Below are 21,457 nucleotides of genomic sequence, written 5' to 3'. Positions count from 1 at the left end.
CTGCATATTCCTTTGATGACATGTGGAACTGATAACTGGACTGAAAGCAAAGCTGAGAATGCCTCAGGATGCAAGAAGTAGATTCTTACACAGGTGAGTTGAGCCAAGAAAGTGAACTATATAATCCTTGTGGGAGGGAAATAAATAAATTGGCCTAACAAGAGTACAGTGACCTGATTTGACTAACGTAACCAAAAGCTTACATTTTCAGGGACTTAGGTTGAAACCATTAGAACTGTTTCCCCTGTTTATGCTGGAACTTGTGATACCTGCATCAAACCTCGTGCGTTTTATGACATGAAATGCCTTGACCCAGAGTTATTACATTTCTTAATCTTTTCCTTTTAAAGCTCAATGACAAGATGCAATAAGTCTTGCAGACTTTTTGTCCACGAAATGGTATGTCAGTGTGGTGTGCATGCCTGAACCAAGAAGCATAGTTTTACTAATCAAGGTTAGCAAGTAATGATATCTATTTACCACTAAATTATGGGACACATTTTTCTTTCATTAAGCCCTTATTAATCTTTAAGAAAACTGTCTAAAAGGAAGCTGAACCATTCCACTGCTAGTTTTATTGTCTTTATGTATGTTTATAGACAAGAATGATGTGCTTTATGTAGTTTTGTAACAGACATTTTTATAAAACCTACTAACACGGCAACTTTCTACTCTATGTAAAGTTAGAATAAATATTGTCATTTTATACCATAATACTGATCTAATGAACATTTGAAAGGATTAGCTGCTCTGGTACTGGATGCTATAGAAACCTCAGGTTATATAGATAATTAGAAACTGAAGAGGACTCTACCACATGATCCTCCAGGGCATGAATCAGAACAGCTATACTAGGCTTCTGCTCTAAACTGTCCCTTGGAGAAGCTCACCTCTATCCACTGACTACAGCGAGAAGTTAGGGAGATTCAGCCTAAGCTATAATTAGCCCGTGCGTATTCTCTCTACGTACCAATGCAGAGACTTCCATCAACTTCAGTGAACCTAAGTCAAATTTCTAGTCCATCCTCTGCTAATACTGTATAATTTGTGAAACTATCTCCCATTAAGAATTCTGTTCTATTACTTTCTTGGTAGAAAGAGAGATTCATAGCCTCAATTAATAATTCTCATTTAAAAATTAATTTTAAATATGTAAATCTGCTACCCATAAATAATTCTAAAACATTAATAAAATAACTTAATCTCCAAAGTAAAACAGAGACTTAAAATGTGTTTTTATCTGGTTTTGGAGTGTGAAATCTATTTGAAAACCCACAGTATCTCTATGTAAAAGTATATACTTATTATTTCAAACGACCTGGGAAAATATGCAATTAGCTCACAAGGCAGTATTGAAACTAATGGAAAGATACTCAAGTGATAATCTTTTTGAAACTAAAATAACTTCCTTGTCACACCTGAAACATCAGACAACAAAATCAATACACAGAAGTAGATTTAAGAGCAGTCTAAAATTTTTTATATAAAACAAAACAAATCAGTGCAGCCATCTAAAAGCTAAAAAGGAAATATTAAGAACTCTTGGGAAACCAGGTGACAGGAGAAATCAATATTGAACACAGACTGTCAAACAGAGAACATAAAGCCTACATGTAGCAAAACACTTGAACTGAATTCTAAAGTAAAGCTTTTTACTTAGACACACTGTAAGATTCAGACTGGAGGCAGCAAGATCATCCTGGCAAAGACAGCTTTGAAGTCATGATTCCACAGATATTCCTTAGTTCAGTACCACCTTTACCCATGTACCCTTCTTTTCTCCTCTCTTTGTTTCCCCCCATGTTGCTCTCGTGCAACTGCTTATGAAGTCATGTAAACTGCATCAGGGAACCCATCCAGCCTAAAACCAAGCCTGCAGAAAGTAACTACACAGGACTGAACTGCTGACAATGTGGCAAGAACACTGACTTGGCACATTCACTAAAACAGATGAAAAAATGTGGCCAAAATGAGCAAATAATTGTTTAATGTGCTACTCAAATATAAGTGCTCAGTCCTCAATGAACAGTTCCCATGCAAAGCAAACAAAAAAGCCATTTAGTTTAGCTTCCTTGGAAGAGATCTCATTTATCAGCCTATGAACACGGTGTATACTTACATTTCCTGTTCTAAAAGAGGAAATACTGGTTTTGTGCCAGTACTGTACGATTCCTACTTTTTTCAATGGAGAAACCTTTGCATTGCCCTTCCAGGTCTGTAATAAGCTGACCTGACACAAAGCGGATATTTGAAAGGGATGAGTACTTTCTCCTGAGCTAAATCAGAATATTAACGGCAACAAACAGGTTCATTTTCATTACTAACCCACACACTCATTAGTTCTTCAGTGCTGAGGGAAAAAAACGTGGTGAAAATACAATGAAAATTATTCATCCTTGATGGCTGATCCTCAGAACCTGTGGAAACTAACCTACCTTGTGGCAGTGACAGTCTGAAGGGTAGGCGCAAGTGAAAAAAGACAATCAATAAGTAACATAGGTCCTCCAGACAAACACCAGAAAAGTTTGTGCTTACCTCAAACAGGTTTGTAATTCACCAAGGTGGAGCGCAAAATTAACTGTCACTGAACCTTCCTTCCCTCTCCTCCCAGGACGCTCAAGTATTTCGGCTTTACACAGAATGTTTGAGTATTCCTCTTGTTTTCTAGTTATCAGGAGAAAGTAGAGAAAAACAAATAAGATACATTTTCATTGTATTTCTTTTCCTTATCCATTCCTAAAGAATTCCTTCTAAAATATTTTAAGTTATGCGGAAATAATACTAATATAGGTGAAAATAGGAAAAGTATAAGAGAGAATTCAGATAACTAGGTTATAGAAATTGTATGGGGAAGAGAGAGGAACTCAACTTACCCGTACCTCTGGACAGTGAGAACTGATAAAGGGCACATTTATTAATCCAGCTTTCATTCTGTCTCAGATTTTCTTAAATTTGAAATACATTTGTTAAGAATCCATGTTTTTAAGAATGATACTACATAAGAAGTAAGAAAGGGAAAAACATTCCTAGGACATTTTTTAAAGGCTTAATATTTACCTTATCCTTCAGTTGTGACTGGGGCACTTCATTTTGCTCTGCTATTCCCACCTGAAATCATGACAATAAAGGTACAATTAAATTCCAAAGAACCCGTTCTTCTCTTAAGGCAGCATTTCACAGACATTCTTGAAAATCAATTTGAAGGAAAGTGATGCCCCCAGCTATACTAAACTGATCATGTATCAATACAAGGTACTACCCCGCTGTGCCATTACTAGGTATCTTACATTGCAATGGTAACTAAAAATCCAACACTGAAGACTTTTTCTTTTTATCCAACCATCATTTCTTTGTCTCAGTGTTATCACATGCTTATTTGAGTTTAGAGCAAATACTTCTTACAATCACTGTATACAATGTGAGGTTATATGAGTGTATTTCCATAAAACTATGCCATCAGTAAAGAAAAAGGCAAGAAATAAAGATAAGGAAAAGAAACCTTCCCTAGCCAGTGTATTCAGGCAGAATAGGAGATAAGAAAACAAACAAAAACTTTCAATTAACAGCAGCTTATGAGGGTCCAGTTCCTATCGTGGAAGGTTGAGGACGAGACTATGAACCTTACATTTTACAGTTTTTAGGATTTTGTCAGCTTTCATGTAAAAGATAAGACAACCAAGATATACCTGCTCATACTTTGTGTGAAGCAATACTACTGCCAAACAAGTACTACCCAAATCAGAGGTTTACGCAGCAGAGTTGTATACCACAGCAGAGACCAAGAACACGTTAGATGTCAAGTGCTCCGCAACTACGTGCTACGTGTTTATTTTCCCAGAAACACATAATTAGTAACTACAGCATAACAGTACTTAATGATGGCTGGTCTTTTGTCACCATCGGTTTTGTGAAGGCAGAGAGCTGCCTGCCAGTAAAGAAATTCTCATACCAAAGGGACTCTCTAATGTCAGAACTCAGTTGCTTTGCCAGCTCATGCAGCTAAACAGAACGGCTGAACACAAGTAAAAACTAATAATGTACAGAAAGGCCTTAGTTAAGCATGTCGAAATAAGCAGCAGCTCTGTATCATGGTCTGTATTGTTGCTAAAATGCAGCCTTCCCTCGTGGAAAAGGAAAGACAGCAGAAAACTGAGGCAGTAAGACCTCAGCTAGAAGCAGGCTGGAGGCCCACTATCCTCTACCAGACGTAGCTCAGTAGCCAGTCTGAAACAGTGGGACCAGAGCACATCCTCCCACATTACGCTTTGGCACTCAAAAAGCTGCATTTTGAAATGGTTGTCACCAAGTCGCTAAATGATTAGACTGAAAATAATAACTATTTGGATCTTGGTAAGTGCATTAATTATCAAGGCAAAAAAAAAGGTCTGAGAAAACTATCTTTTTTTAAGGAGTTACTGTACACTGGATTGTGAGGGTGTGCAAAAACCAAGCAGCTGTTTGTATGAGCATGTAGTTTTAAAGTTACACAAAGACAACAGGATGCATGCCTGCAATCACAGCAGAGACACACCTTTTGCACTATATTTGGAGGGCCTGGGCTACAGAAGATATTACCAAAGGAAATTGCGACTACAGCAGTTCACAGGAGCTAACTAGAATCCCTCATAAACCAGGCTGTGCCCTGGGCACGTAAGATGAAAATCTCACCTATCGCTCCTGGGAAGCAGGCTCCCCCATCCGCAGGTCACTCCCTCACAGTACAGATACTCCCCTTGTAAAATAAGGATGGAAATTCTGCCTCATTTCACTGGGGTGATGCCTAAAGTTAGTAGCTGTTTGTTCTCCCCACATTTGTGCGACTGAGCTGACCTAATCTTGTCCCCAGCAAACTTTCAGGAGCACATGTAGATATTTTACGTATGAATTTAATAAACGGATTTCCATCAAATATAAACTGTCCAACAGAAGAACAGCTTGTATAAAGCTATGCACATATCTGCCGTCATCACAGACCACTCGGGCTTTGCTCTCATGGTTACCATGATACTATCACAATCCCTCAGAGTGCGTACTGCCTTCTCTCTCACCACGAATGTCAATTATTAATGCCTGTTCATCATAACAACACATTATCTAGAAATGCTTTCTGTTTCTCCCTATATATATATATAAAAACACCAAAAAATCCTCTCTCATAGTTTCTGATACAAAAATGCTTGTAGGGAAAAAAAAAAAAAAAAAAAAAAAAGCGCGTTTGCAGATGTCCAAAAGAAAGTATTTGCCTCTCCTGGATTAACTGGCCTGCTAATTACCCACAGCAAGTGCGGTGGGTATTTATGACTGGAGGAGAGATAAGCAAGGCAGGTGGGAAATGTTTATACAGGCTAGACAGCTAACTGTTCCTGGTGCCAAAACAAACAGGTGCAGATTTTATTGATGCAACAAACATGGAAACAAAACCAAATACACAGTTGAAGGGGTATATTTCTGTACCACAAAAACAGTACCTACAAAGTTAAACAAAAGATGTTCTGTTTCCTAGTAGAGACACTTTCAAAGTTAGGATTTCGCCTCAACCTTTGGAATTCCAACATGAAGGATTACACCTGGGGGATTTTAAGAAAGTTACCCCACAACAGGTGTTCCAGTATACCTGAAGAAAATTATTTGTAATATTTAGATCACCATTTTTCTTGGTGGTCTGACCTCAGATAGCAACCTGAAGTGTGTTAGTAGCACAGCCAATGGAAAAGCTGCCTTAGCACCATCTTCGCACTCATCCAATGATTAGAGTACACTGGATTATTGGTGCCCCTCCTTCAGGCCCAGAAACACACATCAAACTAAAGCACTAATGTAGATACAACCTGGAAGCTTTTTTCTTTTCTGTGAAGAGAATCCTTTCAACTGTCCCCATGTCACCAATGTGGTTCCCATAGGAGAGCACTGTTAAAGTATGCAAAGTAAAACTAAACCAGAAGATGCACAACAGCTTCTAGTGGTGTTCTGTCTACAAAACCAGCACAGAGCTCATCTGAAGCAACCCACCTCACCTCTAAAAGGGTACAGCATGAACTCTGGATTCTCAGCACCAACAAACTCATTTTATCAAATAATTACTCCACTAAGAAACTTCAATTAAATTTTTACAATCTATTTTGAACCAAATTAATTTTGTCTCCTTTTCACTGCTTTCAAACAACTTAGACCAGTAATTTAACTTCCAGCTAAACTGTTTTTTCTATATAGGTCAATGTAAAATATTTGTTTGTTAAGCTTATTTTAAGAACAAAATACAGCTAAGAGTAATAAAAGCCATGAGAGTTCTGTGACAAAACAAGCATACCGCCAAAAAAGAGGTGCAACAAACTCTGCTTTTTAAGGCTATGCAAAGGCCTTGGCTGCTTTCTAAAAGCCGTTTGATATGTCTCATCAGAGCAGCTTGAAAGTGGCTGTGAAGGCACCTACAAAAATCATTGAGCAACTTTCCATGTGCAAACCTTATGCATGTTTTTAAAAGTCTTGTATACTTACAGGAAGAAGTATTTCAGAAATTCTTCTGGCTGAAAGTCTGAGGTGGAGGGAGAGGGGCAGCTGTTTCACACTTGAATAATGATGAGATGTGACACAGGACTGTCACTTCTGGGGAGCTGCAGGTTATGGTGTTTCACTGTAAATTACTGTCCAGTTGCATTTCCTGGCCAAAGACAGTCAATGAGATTCAGTCTCCAAGCTGAAACTCTCATTCTGATGAGACCACTATTAAATGAATAATGAATGGAGACAGCTGAAGCAATATCTTCCCATATACCCATTACCACAATGATTACTACCTGCAGCATATTTACTAGACACTTCATTTCACTGGGTATGGAAAGGCCAGACTGAGGAGACCGGGGTAACCTGCTTATGCTGCTGTGGAGCTCTGGGCATCCACCCAGTAACAGACCCTTTACGGTGCTTGGCTATAGAGCAGTTTAGATGGGATGAATAGCTTTCATTTACACTTGAGGAGGTACATGTTCTTTGCCTTTGAATAGCAGAATCACTTCTGAGAACAGTCACAGCTCCGGTATTGTATCTCTATATCAAAAGCCTGTGGCTGTAGATGTAAGGCAGGGTGGCTGGTGCAGTGACTCCCTAGCTTCCTCTGCACTAACTTCTGCCATTAATCCTTGAACTCCTTACCTGACCCAAACTGCAGAGTACTCTCTGTTTCTGATCTCCGTGCTGCCCATAAACGTAATCTTCCCACCCCTAGAGAAGGGAGGGCAGAAAAGACAACTGGATAAACACCAATGCTTCGTTAAACAACATCAGGTTCTAAAAGTATTTCCATAATATATATTCCAAAACTATATAAAAGTATATACTGCAGCACCTGGCTATGGAACACGACAGAACAGTGCAGCTGCTGCCCATCTCCAAGACATCCATGTGATGGGCAGCAGTGGCTATAGGCCCTCCCACGTCTCCCCCCAGCGCAGCTTCTTGTAAAACTTGCTTTCTCCTGACTACACTGTCTATAATGAAGGAGAGGAATGTATCCTACAGGAAAAGTAGTATGCTTAGTGTGACAGGTAATTACTACAGTGTGACCATCCTTTATTTGAAATACCAAACACTGTACAGGACCATGAACCCATCGATGGTCTCTGCTCTCAAGACAGTTAAAGTTTAGTTTAGATTTTTGGCTTTCAAGAAACTGCCTTAGAATCATAAATGTTTTCATATATTCGTAGTTGTTGTTTTTCATCTGTACTGCTTCTTTATTGTTGTCATTTTTAGTAGAAATATCTGCAAATTTGTCAGAGGTTATTTGCTAATTTTTTTGAACATATTTGCTGATCTGAGAAGTAGAAGATAACTGGTTTAGCTAGTGATCTTAGTAACAATGATTTTTTAGAGCTTTTATATGCAAGTTTACTGCATTTTCTTTTAAGAAGTCTTGCTTGAATCCAAGTCTTATCCAGTATACCCTATCATCCATGAGCATTTTCTAAGTTATTCAAATAAAATTCTGTTTTCTTCCCTCTTTCCTTTGCAACTGTTGCCTGTAAACTAAGTAATTTTCAAAAGCATTCCCAGATTCTTTTTCTTGTTGCCGACTCAGTGGTCTATTTTAGTGATTAGTACATGACATCTTTTACTGCACTAATCTATGTGGCCTCACTCCATTCAAACTGTTTACCATAATTGTTCATTTCATACATTTCTTGAGCAACCATCTAAAAAAGCAAATGAGAAATCATTCAGAGCATGCTATCAGCATATACCAGTAGGCTTGCACAAGTTATTTTGTCAGTCACTAAATAAACCAGGAATTATTACATTAGAGAGAAAATCAGAATATCTATACACAACATACTTCATTTGCACCAGCCATCTCCTTTTTCCTACCAGTAGTGCTTAGAAAATGCTTAATTATGACACCTTTAATTTCTTTATGCAAAACAGAAAAGCTGTAGCTTTGTGAATATACCTTCAGATCCCTGTCTGCAAAATCAGTGCTATAGAAGGAATTCCTTCGTTGTCCTGTGCCAGCTAGTGACTATGACAAAGGTAATTGTTTAAAGAACAGACAATGAGCATACAAGTATTTATTCTGTGCAGACTAACTAAAGAATTAGTAGACACAAGCATGTGGAATAATAATTTTTAATTTCTTAGGAAAATTCTGCTGAAGTTAATCTGCAGAAAGTTTGGGGAGATCTGAGCTACTATTAAAAACAGATGGCATGACTCATTTGTTAAACTGTCAGGAAGAATCAGGTTGATCTTTCTCTTGTGAAGTAACTCAAAGTTCTCTACCTGCATGATGAGTCAAAGTTCTTCCCTGTACTTCAATTGCCTGACTGAAAGGGCTGTGATATTTAGCTCAAGCTCTAGATGAAGGCACTGTGATTCTTTGCAACTTCTACTTTTATACCCTGAAGAGCCTTTTCAACTTAACTATTGTGTCTATAAAATCTTAAACAGAGTACCTGAAATAATAGCCTACAAGTCAAATTCATGGGTTGTGCATGTTGTCTTGCTGCAGAAGCACATGAGGAAGACCTGCTTGGAAGTCATTTTCCACAGCCAAGCATCAGAACGCTCCCTCAGGAATTTGTATGTGAAATGGGAATAACAAGTCTTGGAGACTGCTGCCATCTAGATAGAAGCAGGTCTGAAACAGATATTTAACCATACCTCATTCTATGATCCATACAAAGATGCTCTCATGCCACATCCAGATGTCAGCAATATCTATCTCCTTGTAAGTTCTTCAGAACTCTCCGGGGCCTCTCTCATTTACTACTTTGGCCACACCATAGAAATACAAGTTGCCTGCAAAGAAAATGCCCATCTTTGCCATAGACGCTTATGTATTAAAAAATGTCATCTACTTTTTCACAAGGTACCCTAGGGAACATAGTTTCTGTCTGGACTAAGAGACAGAGAGAGATATATGAATAGTCTGTGGGGGAAGATAATACTCTGTGAAGTGGCACTTTCTCCCTTGTTGAGCAGGATATGTTCACGTGATGTGAAGTTTAGCTCATCATTCATGGGAGACATGGTTGCTGAGACCACGTCCAAGGTAATCCTAGTTACTTAAACACAGCACGGCTGAAGACACACTTTTATTCACATTAGCAGATGGACAGAACCTCCCACTTTATTCAGGGTGATTACAAGTCCTAAAACATTGTGCAAGTAGCCAGAGTGACTTACCTGATTATCAGGCTGACACTGACAAATCAAAACGTTATGGCATCCACTGAAGCTGTCTATGGGCAGGCGGGGGGGGGGACAAAAATAAGACGCTATGGAGACGACCCAAGAACATGCAAATCATGTGAGGATAGTACTAGCTAGACTGGCATCATTGCTAGAAATTTTGGGAACAAAAGAAGCAAATCTGTTCTCTTCTACACCTATTATAGGAACGAAATTTTGAGTTTCTCATCTAAAGCTTTCAAAACTAACTTCATAAGAAGCATTACCACCTTCAGGGAGATACATTTGCATGTTATGCCAGACATTTACTATGTGTCTTTGTCAGATCAAGGGTTCTGTAAGCATTGTCGCTTGTGACCAAAGTTCAGACACTTACAGATTTACTGTTTCTTTTGTTTCATATTTTCCAAATCCAATCAGTGCTTAAGGTTCTTTCAAGGCAATATCACAGCTGCCTCTTTTTTTTTTTTCCCTCATTCTTTTAGTTAAAGCTTATGGCTATCTTTCTAGAAAAAAAAAACCAACAAATTACTTTTGCTTTGGATCACATTAGGTATCACTGGCTGTAATTGAAAGCACAGCACTTTAAACAACAAGGTTGTTATTCAGGTCTCTAAAGATGAATATAAGAGCACAGATTTAGGCAGGTGTTTTGCATGCATTTCCTATTAGCATAGAATGCAAATATTCTGAATGAGGACTTCATTTTACGTCCTGCATGGAATGAAGTGTATTAATAAGATGTAGCCAGGATGATAATAACTAGCCTAGTCTATCTCCTGTTCTCACAGCTTTTCTCATATTGCCTCATCTATGGCTTTTCATAATAATGCGTGACTTTTCCTACATTAGAGGTAGAAAATATTCAGAATAATTTCAAAAAGTCTTTTCTTCTGCTGATCTTGTATGTAATGATAATTTAATCCTAACCAAACACTTATTAAACAATGCCACTGGCTTTCTGGGCTGCAAGCTCACATTGCCAGGTCATGTTGAGGATCCTGTCAACCAGCAGCCCCAAGTCCTTCTCCTCAGGGCCGCTCTCAATCCATTCTCTGCACTGCCTGGATTTGTTCTTGGGATTGCCCCAGCCCACATGCAGGCCCTTGCACTTGCCGTTGTTGAACTTCATGAGGTTCACGGGGTCCTTCTGTCAAGCCTATCAAGGTCCCTCTGGATGGCAACCCTTCCCTCCAGCATGTTCAACAGCACCACACACCCTGCTGTCACCAGCAGACTTGCTGAGGGCGCATCAATCCCACCATTCATGGCACTGACGAAGACATTAAACAGCACCAGTCCCAACAGCAACCCCTGGGGAATGCCATTCGTCACCGGTCTCCACTTGGGCATCGAGCCATCCACCACAGCTCTTTGAGTGTGACCGTCCAGCCAATTCCTTATCTTCCAAGTGGTCCATGCATCGAATCCACCTCTCTCCAATTTAGAGACAAGGACGTTGTGCTTGACAGTGTCAGGTGCTTTGCCCAGGTTCAGGTAGGTGACGTCAGTTGCTCTTCCCTTACCCACCAACGCTGTAACCCCATTGATGAAGGCCACCAAATTTGTCAGGCACGATTTGCCCTTAGTGAAGCCATGTTGGCTGTCACCAATCACCTCCTTATTTTCCATATCCCTGAGCAGTATCGAGGAGGATCTGCTCCATGACCTTGCTGGGCACAGAGGTGAGACTGATTGGCCTATAGTTCCCTGGATCTTCCTTTTTTTCCTTTTTTAAAATGGGGATTACGTTTCCCATTTTCCAGTCAGTGGGAACTTTACTGGACTGCCATGACTGCTCAAATATGAGAAGCTACCCTACAATTCTCAAAGACATTCAGTTGCTGCAGTTAATAGACTATGTCAGGAATCTCTTATTTAAAAGCCACAGGAACTTGAAAACTAATCTTGCAGTCTGCAATTCCACAAATGTAGCAGGTGCAATGCTCCCTCTCTAAAGCCTCTGCTGTCAAATACAGATCTGTGTAAGTGTGAGAGTACACTGTAGATGTGTACATATACAATAATGCACAAATCAACTTCAGGAAGTAATACAGAAGTCACCCACAGAAACTCTGAACATATCATTACCTCAACATAGAGCATTATGACCTTTTCACTAACACTGCTGGGCTGACACAGACATACATGCACAGAAAATTACCCTGTCTTACCAAAAATGAAGAGAACTGATATCTTGATAGCTAGTTCCATTCATTAACTAACCTTATAACTAAATCCTTCGATATATTATTTGAATTTATCTGTCTTCATTTATTAGATCCCTTTTTTTTTTTTTTTTGGACCTTATGGTACATAATCCTACAAGTTTAACAACAGCATTTAAAATGAAGCACAAAGCGAACTGTAATTTAGAAGTTAATGTTTCAACAAGTTTTCAACTTGTTAGTTTGCTCCTAGTAATAGATGCATGATGCATGCCTGCAACCATTTTTCTTTATAATGGCCCAAGTACTATGACTTAAATTTTAAGAATACTATATATATATATATTTAAATTTTGCTTTTCCTGTTGCTGCTTCTTGAAGACTAAAAATGGTTGTCAAACTAAAAGTGTAAAAATATATTTATTCTACAGTTTTCATAGATTAGCAGGGGTTCTCAAACTTTTCAAACAGGGGGGCCGGCGCGCAGATGAAGTGGCAGTCAGTCATCTACGGCTGCTTGGTTTCCCCCCCCAAACCCCCGGTGGGGGTGGGGGGGTGTCTGTAAATACCGGGGGGCAGATTGAGGACCCTGGGGGGCCGTATCCGGCCCAAGGGCCGTAGTTTGAGGACCCCTGGATTAGAGCTTGTTACTACTGTATCTACTACAACTCTGAAAGCATACTGCAGCATGACAGAACATTAATATTTTAGTATTTAAGGATGAACTGGCATACTTTGTATACACATGCTTATTTGTTGTGACATGATAATAGGAAACAGCAATTGGTTTTGAAAATTACCGTCTAAAGCTGTGACACTTAAGATGTTTGCTGTATACAAGAGGGTAATATGTTATTACTAGTACTTTGAAACCATAACCATAATATTTAGAAATTTTCAAATGATTACTGTAAATTCAAATTTTTTTACAAAAATTAAGCACAGAACTTTAACAAAACTCTTAAAATACAGTTTATGTAACTGATTTCCATTCTTGACAACTATTTCAGATTTTGATGGCAATAAAAAACCCAAGTCATAGTAGCACACGTGCAGGCTTTTTGTTGGTGGCAGCAGTGATTTTGCTGCGAGGTATTTACAAACTGGGTAGAGTCATGAACTCTCCTACTATCATGAGATCTTGAGATAAAGTATGAGCTTCCCTAACAATGAGTCAACATTGCATAGATAAAATCTGTAGGCATACATTTCTAAAGAACAGAGTATTGGCCTGACTATATTCCTGAAACCAACAGGATCAGAGTTTGCCAGCACTGAATGCTTCAGAGAAATCTAATAGAAATAATCTAGCAGAAATCTAATCATCTAGTGATCATATTGAGACTGTTACAGCTATATTTTTTATTCACACTATAGGTATTTTTACTCCTCTACTTCACAGATACTGAAATAATCTTCACTCTTCTATTTCCTAATTAAAGGAATGATTACTTTTAAATATCTCACTAGCTTTCAAGATACATCTTTCATTTCTTCTATGATCAGTCCTTTGCCAAAGAATATTTCCAGCAGCAAGCAGTATCTGATGTCAAATAAAACCACATAATAAGCTGATTTATTTTGTGTCTTTGCATCTTAAGTTTTACAGTAGTTCTGTATTTATCTTTTGAAGAGTTGGAGGAGGAGAATATATTTGGGTTTTTTATTTTCTTCAAAAAATATGTACACATACTGAATTTTAAACCATTATCTACAGCAATGACAGCTCAGTTGCTAGGAAAAGTTGTGTTCACGTGTCATAGCATACTGATTGTGGACACATGGTCTTTCCTAGAAAACTTGACTCACAGTCATGAAATAGAACACACCCTGGTAAGGTCTTTGATCTATTCACATTTTCTCCCATGGATTTGTCTGCTTTTCTATTTCTTCAACCAATGTCTTTACTGGCTTAGAGAAATATTCAGGATGCAATTTTACGTCTCCTTTGCTACAATTTTATGTTTGTCTGGCCAGCTTAATTTGCTATATATATTTATATATATATATAAAACATATGTATTTTTTAAAAAATTATACGTCACTAAGTAGATTTCACTAGGATTCCATTTTACACAGGCAAAACCAAGAATAACAGCCCTGAATGCTGTCTGTAATGCTCTTCACAATGTTGCCAATTTTTACTAAAAGACACAGTACTGCATATATATGCCCTGAGGGCAACACTGCTCAACATCTCGAATGCTTACTACTGTATTAAAGTAAGGCTGGCTATATCTTCTGCAGCATGCTCTTTATTTTACTCTAGTCATACAATCTGTGCAATTGCTAGCCTAACTGCACTGTTTCATTCAGTAAGGAGCTAACATTCACCCTGGTTACTGTCAATCTAGACTACTGAGTTTTTTGCAGTGCTTTAATTAATCTGTGCATTGCAAACTCCGATTCCGTAAAATATTGGTACAGACATACAAAATAACAGTGTTAACAGATGGCCTTGACTGCTACTCCCATTTTCTGCAAAGGCTGCCAGTGAAAGCACCTCTACTATAGAAAGCATAGGTGCATATTTAAATGTTGGAAAATTCCTGGTGTGCACCTAAAAGTGAACAGACTTGGCTGTGTTACAAACATAAATATCAAATCAGACTTACTGTCAAAGGTAGTCAGTCTTGTACATAGATTCAGTCTTAAATTTGGAGAGATGAGCAAAACTAAATCTAGTCTAAGTTCAGCAACTTCCAGAACTTTGGGATAACTAACACTGAATATAGATTTTCTTTTCAGAGCCTTGAAGGACAAGCCATAATAAAGCCAGAGAAACACACAGTTTCCCCTGACTCTTCCCCTGCAAAATATCAGCCAGGCTGTTTCACTGATGTGACAGCAGAATGGAGAGATCTGTGGGTGAAAAAAATTACTTTTATGGGAGTTCAAGGCAAAATGTTGAGAACTTCAAAAGAGATTCAAATCTAAAAGTTTTACGTTGTTCCCTGGCCACTGTGCCAAGCCTTTCTACATTAAAGTCAAATGCCTTCCCCATGATTCTTCCTACCTACTGTGTGACAGTTGAGTAAGACTGTGAATGACCCTGGGGGCTGGTGAGTAGGATGTTTTCGGAAAACAAAATGTAAGCTGTTTTGGAAACAATATCCCCCAATATACATATAAGAAGGACCCGAAATTGTTCACTAACTCATAGCCAGGATCATCTATTTTCACTCTCCTTTAGCAAAAAGTTACTGAGAAGTAAGGAGCCAAGTTACTGTGGGATAAAAGTAATCTGAAGGAGAAAACTGTAGAGAATTTGGTGCAGCATTGTACATTTTGGAGAATTCATAAAAGTTTCACACTGGGACAGCTCCTCTTTACAACTAAACAGATATGTCTTCCTATTAAAAATATTGAAAGAAAAGTTTAATTTTCTTTGGAGCATTTTAGAATTTGTCTCAGCTGTCCGCACTCCCCCCGTCCATGTCAGATAAGAGGAGTGGGCCGGGGGGAGAAAAGTATCCACTTGCTGGAAGCTGGGTAAGTGAGAATGAAAGCAAAAAATACCAATTATAATGCAATTACTCTTCAGACATGACTGTACTGGAGTGCTACCCACTCACCAACTGCCCATATCTGTGGGTTGTCTGTAGTTCAGCTTTACTATAGTAAGGAAATGTTGCTTTACTTGGTTAGATAGACTGCATGAATTTAAGTTCTCTTTGTTATTGTAAAAGATGTGTTCCTTTTTAAGCTTCTTTGTTTTTTTTCTTGGAAGACAGATATGTACAGCTAGTTTGACTGACAAGCACAAAACAGATTTATCACTGTAGACCCATTTGGTTTGTTATTTTTATATTTAAATAGCTGTATAGTTAATTTCAATGTGCATAATGTGCTATCTTACAAAGCATGTTACACGAGGCCAAAATGAATCCAGAACTTCCCCCCATCTCCAATAATGTTTATTAGGACTTGTGCATCCATGAATTATTTACATTGAAAAAAAACCAGCCTAAATAAAAGAGCTTTGCAGAATAAGATTTAAATTTGTTAGAGTGCTGGGAACACAGCAAAATCCAAAGGGTCACTCTTAGGCAACTGAGCTAAGTATTTAACTAAGAAACACAGGAGTTTCTCTGATATTGTAGAGCACAAGAATGAGAAAGATAGGATTAAAAAAGCATTAATTTTTCATATCTTGTCTCAGCCACAGAGTTAGAAAATAGAGACTGGGTGGTTTTTTTGGTTTGTTTTTGGTTGTTTTTTTTTTTAAAGGGGGGGGTGGGGGTGGGGTGTGCAGAGTGAAAATAGACCAGTTCCAGCAACAAAGAAAGGCAGGAAACTACAGCTCTTCAGTTTTAGTCATTCATTCATCTGCATGTTCATCCTCCTGTGGGGAGGACAGGACCCCCTTCCTTCCTTTACATTTTCTACACAAGACAACCTATAGGTTTTCTCTTTTTCGATCCCCTCTGTTACTTCATACAGTAACAGTAAGCTTTCAGAAGACCTGTAAAAGATGTTTCCACCCCAATAATACGTGTCTGACAAGGTGCTTATAAAAAGGAAAGGGCAGCATCTACTAGAGAACAATGTAATCTGCTTAGGTGTGAGGATTAGAAAATTCATTGTGCTATAAGCATAATGAGCAGGCAGTCCTTTCAGTAGAACTTGGTGACGTCAGATATGGTCTTTTGAATGTTGGCAGTTGAGATTATCTACATTATTCCGAGTTTAGAAAAGGACCAAAAGTTATTTGATCTGCATAAAATGTCCCATAAATTATTTTGTTGACCTTTGAAAATATATAATTTTAAAATGCTATAGGTTTTGGTGATCTACCTCAAGGAAAGAGAGGTCCATGATTCAGCACTAGACTGCAGCTGTTATTCACTGTGTTCTAATTATTTATAATTGTATATCTAGAGTGAAATTTCCTCCATGTAGGTTGATAAAGCAGATATATAATCATTCTCCTAAAAGATATTTTTCTTATATAGATCTATAAAATATGTGCCTTCTTTTTGTAGAAATGTTTGTAGCTTCACAAAAGAAGCAGATCTGTGATTTTTTTTATAATCAAGCTTTATCAAACCAACTAGTCCTAATGCTACAAGAATTATTTATTTTTAAAAAGAGAAAAAAAGAAGGAATATGTATCTGTAGTGAAAAACACAGACATAATTTGAAAAGCAGAGTTAGTTAAATCCTTACAGACAGTTAACAAAACATGGCCTTGGGAGAAGGAATAGAAACAATAGGTCAAGCTAAGTAACAAGATAAGCTCAGGCAGAACCTAATGGTTAAGGAGACTAAACAGAAAGTTACTGAAACTATGTGTGAACTATCCCAATTAGCATACTAATTGATCCATCCTCGAGCAAAGAAAGCCTCCAACTCACAAAGCTCCCTTCCCACAGAACATGCCTGGTGAAAACAGAACACTGTACCTTTAAATGGAGATGAGGCTTGTAAGAACTAATAAGAATTAAGTGTGACTAAATGTAATTGTAAACAATTGTTCAACGTGTAAAAATATTTTACTATATGTCAAGAGGTATGCTAGCTTTTTAGTTTGACCACGTAGAACCTACCTGTGCCCAGACATGCAATAAATAGGTACCTCAGCTCTGTGTATGGATCAGTTCTTACACATCAGATGAAGCACCCAGATTTGGGATGACACCAACATCGGGGATTCCATAAAAACGCTATGCAGACATCTTCGGGATTTTTAACTTATAGCATAACAAGCAAACATAGAATCATTCAGGTTGGAAAAGACCTTTGAGATCACCAAGTCCTACCGTTAACCCAGGGCTGCCAAGTCCATCACTAAACCATGTCCCTAAGCACTGCATCTATGCATTTAGTAAATACCTCCAGGGATGGGGATTCCACCACTTCCCTGGCTAGCCTGTGCCAATGCTTCAAACACACTTTCCAAGAAGAATTTTTTTCCTAATATCCAATCTAAACCACCCCTGGCATAACTCGAGGCCATTTCTTCGAACAGGATAGAGTATAAAATAGAAGTTAACACAAAAAGAACTAAGAAATAAAGAGGAGGTACATCATTTTATGAAGAGAAGAGAGAAGAAAGTAGCCTGAAAAGAAACACAAAAGAGAAAAAAATTCACAATGGGTGGACTTGATTCCCTCTTAATCAACATATTGAAAGCAGCCTTAACAAGCTGATCAGAGTGGAGGTTTGTCATAAGGAAAGGTTATCTTAAAAAGCAAAGCTGAATCACTTTTGGTTCCACTTAATTATTAAAAAAATAAATAAAAAATAATAAAAAAAAATACAAAAGGTGTTTACCATGACAGAATTCCACATCAGACTAAGCAAAAGGAAGAAGTCATACTTGTATGTCAGTGTGCCTAGTTCATGCAGTAAAAAGGTTGTATTTCTGTACTAGTGCTGATCTTCTCAACTGCTTCTTCCATCATATGAATCATCAATGACATAGATGTTATCAAAACATATTTGCAAAATGACCATCTCTAAAAGATCATCTTACATATTGATGAAGACATTCAGACATGATCCATGTCCTGACCTAGGAAAGTTATTAGTTACATGCTTAAATGGAATTGAGGAAATCTGAAATAATTTCTATAAGATTATTCATACACTTGAATTTAAGTACTTCACCAAAGAGAAGCCTAAACCCCCACGTAATTCTCTGCCTCACATCACTCTATTTGTGCACGCTGTAAAGCATCATCCACTTTGATATTGTTATTTTGACTATTTGTCAACTTGTCAGGTCCTTTGTTGATATTTCAAGTATTGCTTCTTCACCCTGTGAATTCAGGAAAGTATTTTGATTTGCATTTATACTAGTTCATATTCCAGGGGAAGGTAGCAAAGAAGGGTCGGCCAAAAAGTTAAATGACTGAACAGTACTCTGGAGATGTGTTTTGTGTTCCACCACAGACTCACAGTGGGACTTCAAGGAGTTAAATATTGCAGCTGTTACCTTTTAGGTACCTTGCTACATGGTAGGGAAATGACACTATATGTAATTAATAGCTAAATTACTTAACTTCCTATACGATACACAAGAAGAGTTAGCAATGCTAGCAAAATTAATAAAATGAATGAACCACTCACCAGAAAATCCTGTTGTTCAGAGAACATGTGAAAGCTGCATGTAAAAGGGGTGTGGACTTGCATACCTCCACCTTGAGCTGTGGTATAGCTAACAGCAATTTCTTCCCAGTACAAAATCTACATCTGCAACACCTCTCCTGGAGTCAGGTACTCCAGTGACTACTCTTCAGGACACAACAGAAAACAGACAGCATTACAGTGCATCTCTAAGTTATCTGATTGTATAACGGTTAGGAACCTCACCCACAATTTGACACAGGTCCAGTTGCATCAGGTCAATAAGACCTCAGTTTCAACGACCTTGCAACAAATCACGGAGAATGTATCTGTGCCTTGGTGAGACAAACAACAGGTAGTTACTTGCACACATAATTGTTGAGAAGCATCTACGCAATGACTAAGGCCAAGCTCTTGTTAACAGAGAAAAACATTGCCAAAACAGTGCCTTCAGTATTATTCTATGTTACTGAATAAAAATAATTTTAAATCAATAGCCATTTTGAGTTGTACTAACCAGAAAAAAAAAAAAAGGAAAAAGTTGGGAAGAAACGTATTTCCTGATTAACATTTTGTTTACTGCCCAAAGGCTGATACTCTGAGTAAATCTGAAAGTTATTCTCTGAAATGGTTGGTTTATGAACAGTGAACTGTAATGGGCTAAAAGCTCATCATTTTTCATACTTTGTTTAAGAGCTTTAAAACTATACAATTATGCATATTGTAGCTGTTAATACATATATACATGTAGATATATACATGGGAAGCTAAGATTTCTGTTTTCTACAGATAATCTAATAATTTAAAAGTATAAAAGTTGATCTGTTGTTTTTCTTATCATACAGAGCTTTAGGGTTTAGAATAATTTAATAAAGATTTCAGATGAAGCTGGAATAGTTGGTGACTCATAGGTCATCAGTGGGTGGCAGGTGAGGGAAGGGAAAGCCTAAAGCAGTTAAGGTTTTAATGAGATTCAGAGATAGTTTTCAATTCACAACATTATTAGTTATTATTTTTCCTGTTATTTTAAACAATACACAATGTTAAATATATTCTCTTTCCTGAACTTTTGTTAATTTGTTATTTCCCTTTTCTCCAGAGATTTTCTAAAAAGCAAAAAGATTCTATCAGTTTCAAAAAACTAAAGCATTAGTAAATACAATGAAATTTTAGCCATAATGTTATTCCTAAAAGGGAGGACTTAGGAAAAAAAAATATAAAAGAACAGTTTCAGTTATCGATCTTGATTCTTCAAACTTCACAAACTTCGAGTAAAAAAGTTACTATGGAAATATCATAACAATTTTAGTGATACATTGTATCTTATAGAGCATGTATTTATTTAGAAATGAGCTTGTGAAGAAAAGCCAGAATTTGATAAGCTTCTACAATTTCCAGAATAAATTCAGCTGAATAAGTTTAACCATTTCTTATTTCAAGAAAGCTGTCTGCCCCTGTTCAGCTGAGGTTTCATGACAGGAGTAGGATTCAGACTGTTGGATGTTATGTTTTAATGTACCCGACACTTCTACCTGAATTATCTGCAGTGCAACCCCAGCTGAATTGCTGAAGCTGATCATTTTCTTGTCATTTGGTTTCAGCCCTAATCTTATGATGGGGAATCTCTCGTTCTCTCACCCCATTGATGGGAAGCAGCCACATCTATAGCAACATTTCCTTCAGAGAGGTTAATGAATGTATGAGTCAGTTGGACTGGCTGAGTAACAAGATAGTGAAAGGAACACGCAGTATTATCCCTGATGTCAAATGGAAGCCAAAGATAAAGTTTAGAGAGTTTTTGACTACATGAACTTTTTTGAATAGCTTCTGGTCCTCACTGTTCATAGGCCTATGCCCTTACACAGAGAAAAAAACCTGGCTTCATTTTTTTTCCCCTAGGAACCTTCACTGTCCGCTAGCTGGACGTCCGATTCATTTACTTCTCTTTTAAAAACCATAAATAATATGGCTCTGGTATGCTCCATTCTTCTTCCACTCTAGTCTAAGAAGAACTACCTCTCCAATCTATGCTGTTATTCTTTGCCAATGACTTTAAGGAGCAACCATGACCTCTCCTCTTTACACGCAGGAGCAGCAGAACCTCTTGTGCTAAGCAGAAGGACTGGAGGACAAAAAACAAATAGAGCCCACACGCTGCCAAAATCAAATGTTTCATAGAGCATTTCATTATCAAAGAAACAGAGACAAGGCAAAAGCAAGTCTGAAGATCTGTCCATACACACTTCTGTACCCCTTTTATTTTCACAAAATTTAAAAAGTGCTGAGATTGAAATCTCTTTAACTCAACTCTCTGCCTGACAGTCTGGAAAGACATTGTTCTCTCCATTTCTAGTTGCATAGGACTGTGATCTACCTGAAATCCTCAGTTTCTATCAACATCTAGAAGAGATATGGTTTCTTATACATGCTCTGAATAAGGGAATAAATAGTGTTTCTTACTACAGTAAAAGAAACAACCAACCAGCCACCAATGCAGTAGCACCACAGAACTGTACTACCTCATCCAGAACGT

This window comes from Falco cherrug, chromosome 10, assembly GCF_023634085.1.
Source record: "Falco cherrug isolate bFalChe1 chromosome 10, bFalChe1.pri, whole genome shotgun sequence".
Classification (NCBI taxonomy): Eukaryota; Metazoa; Chordata; class Aves; order Falconiformes; family Falconidae; genus Falco; species Falco cherrug.
Note: the sequence above shows the minus strand (reverse complement) of the source record.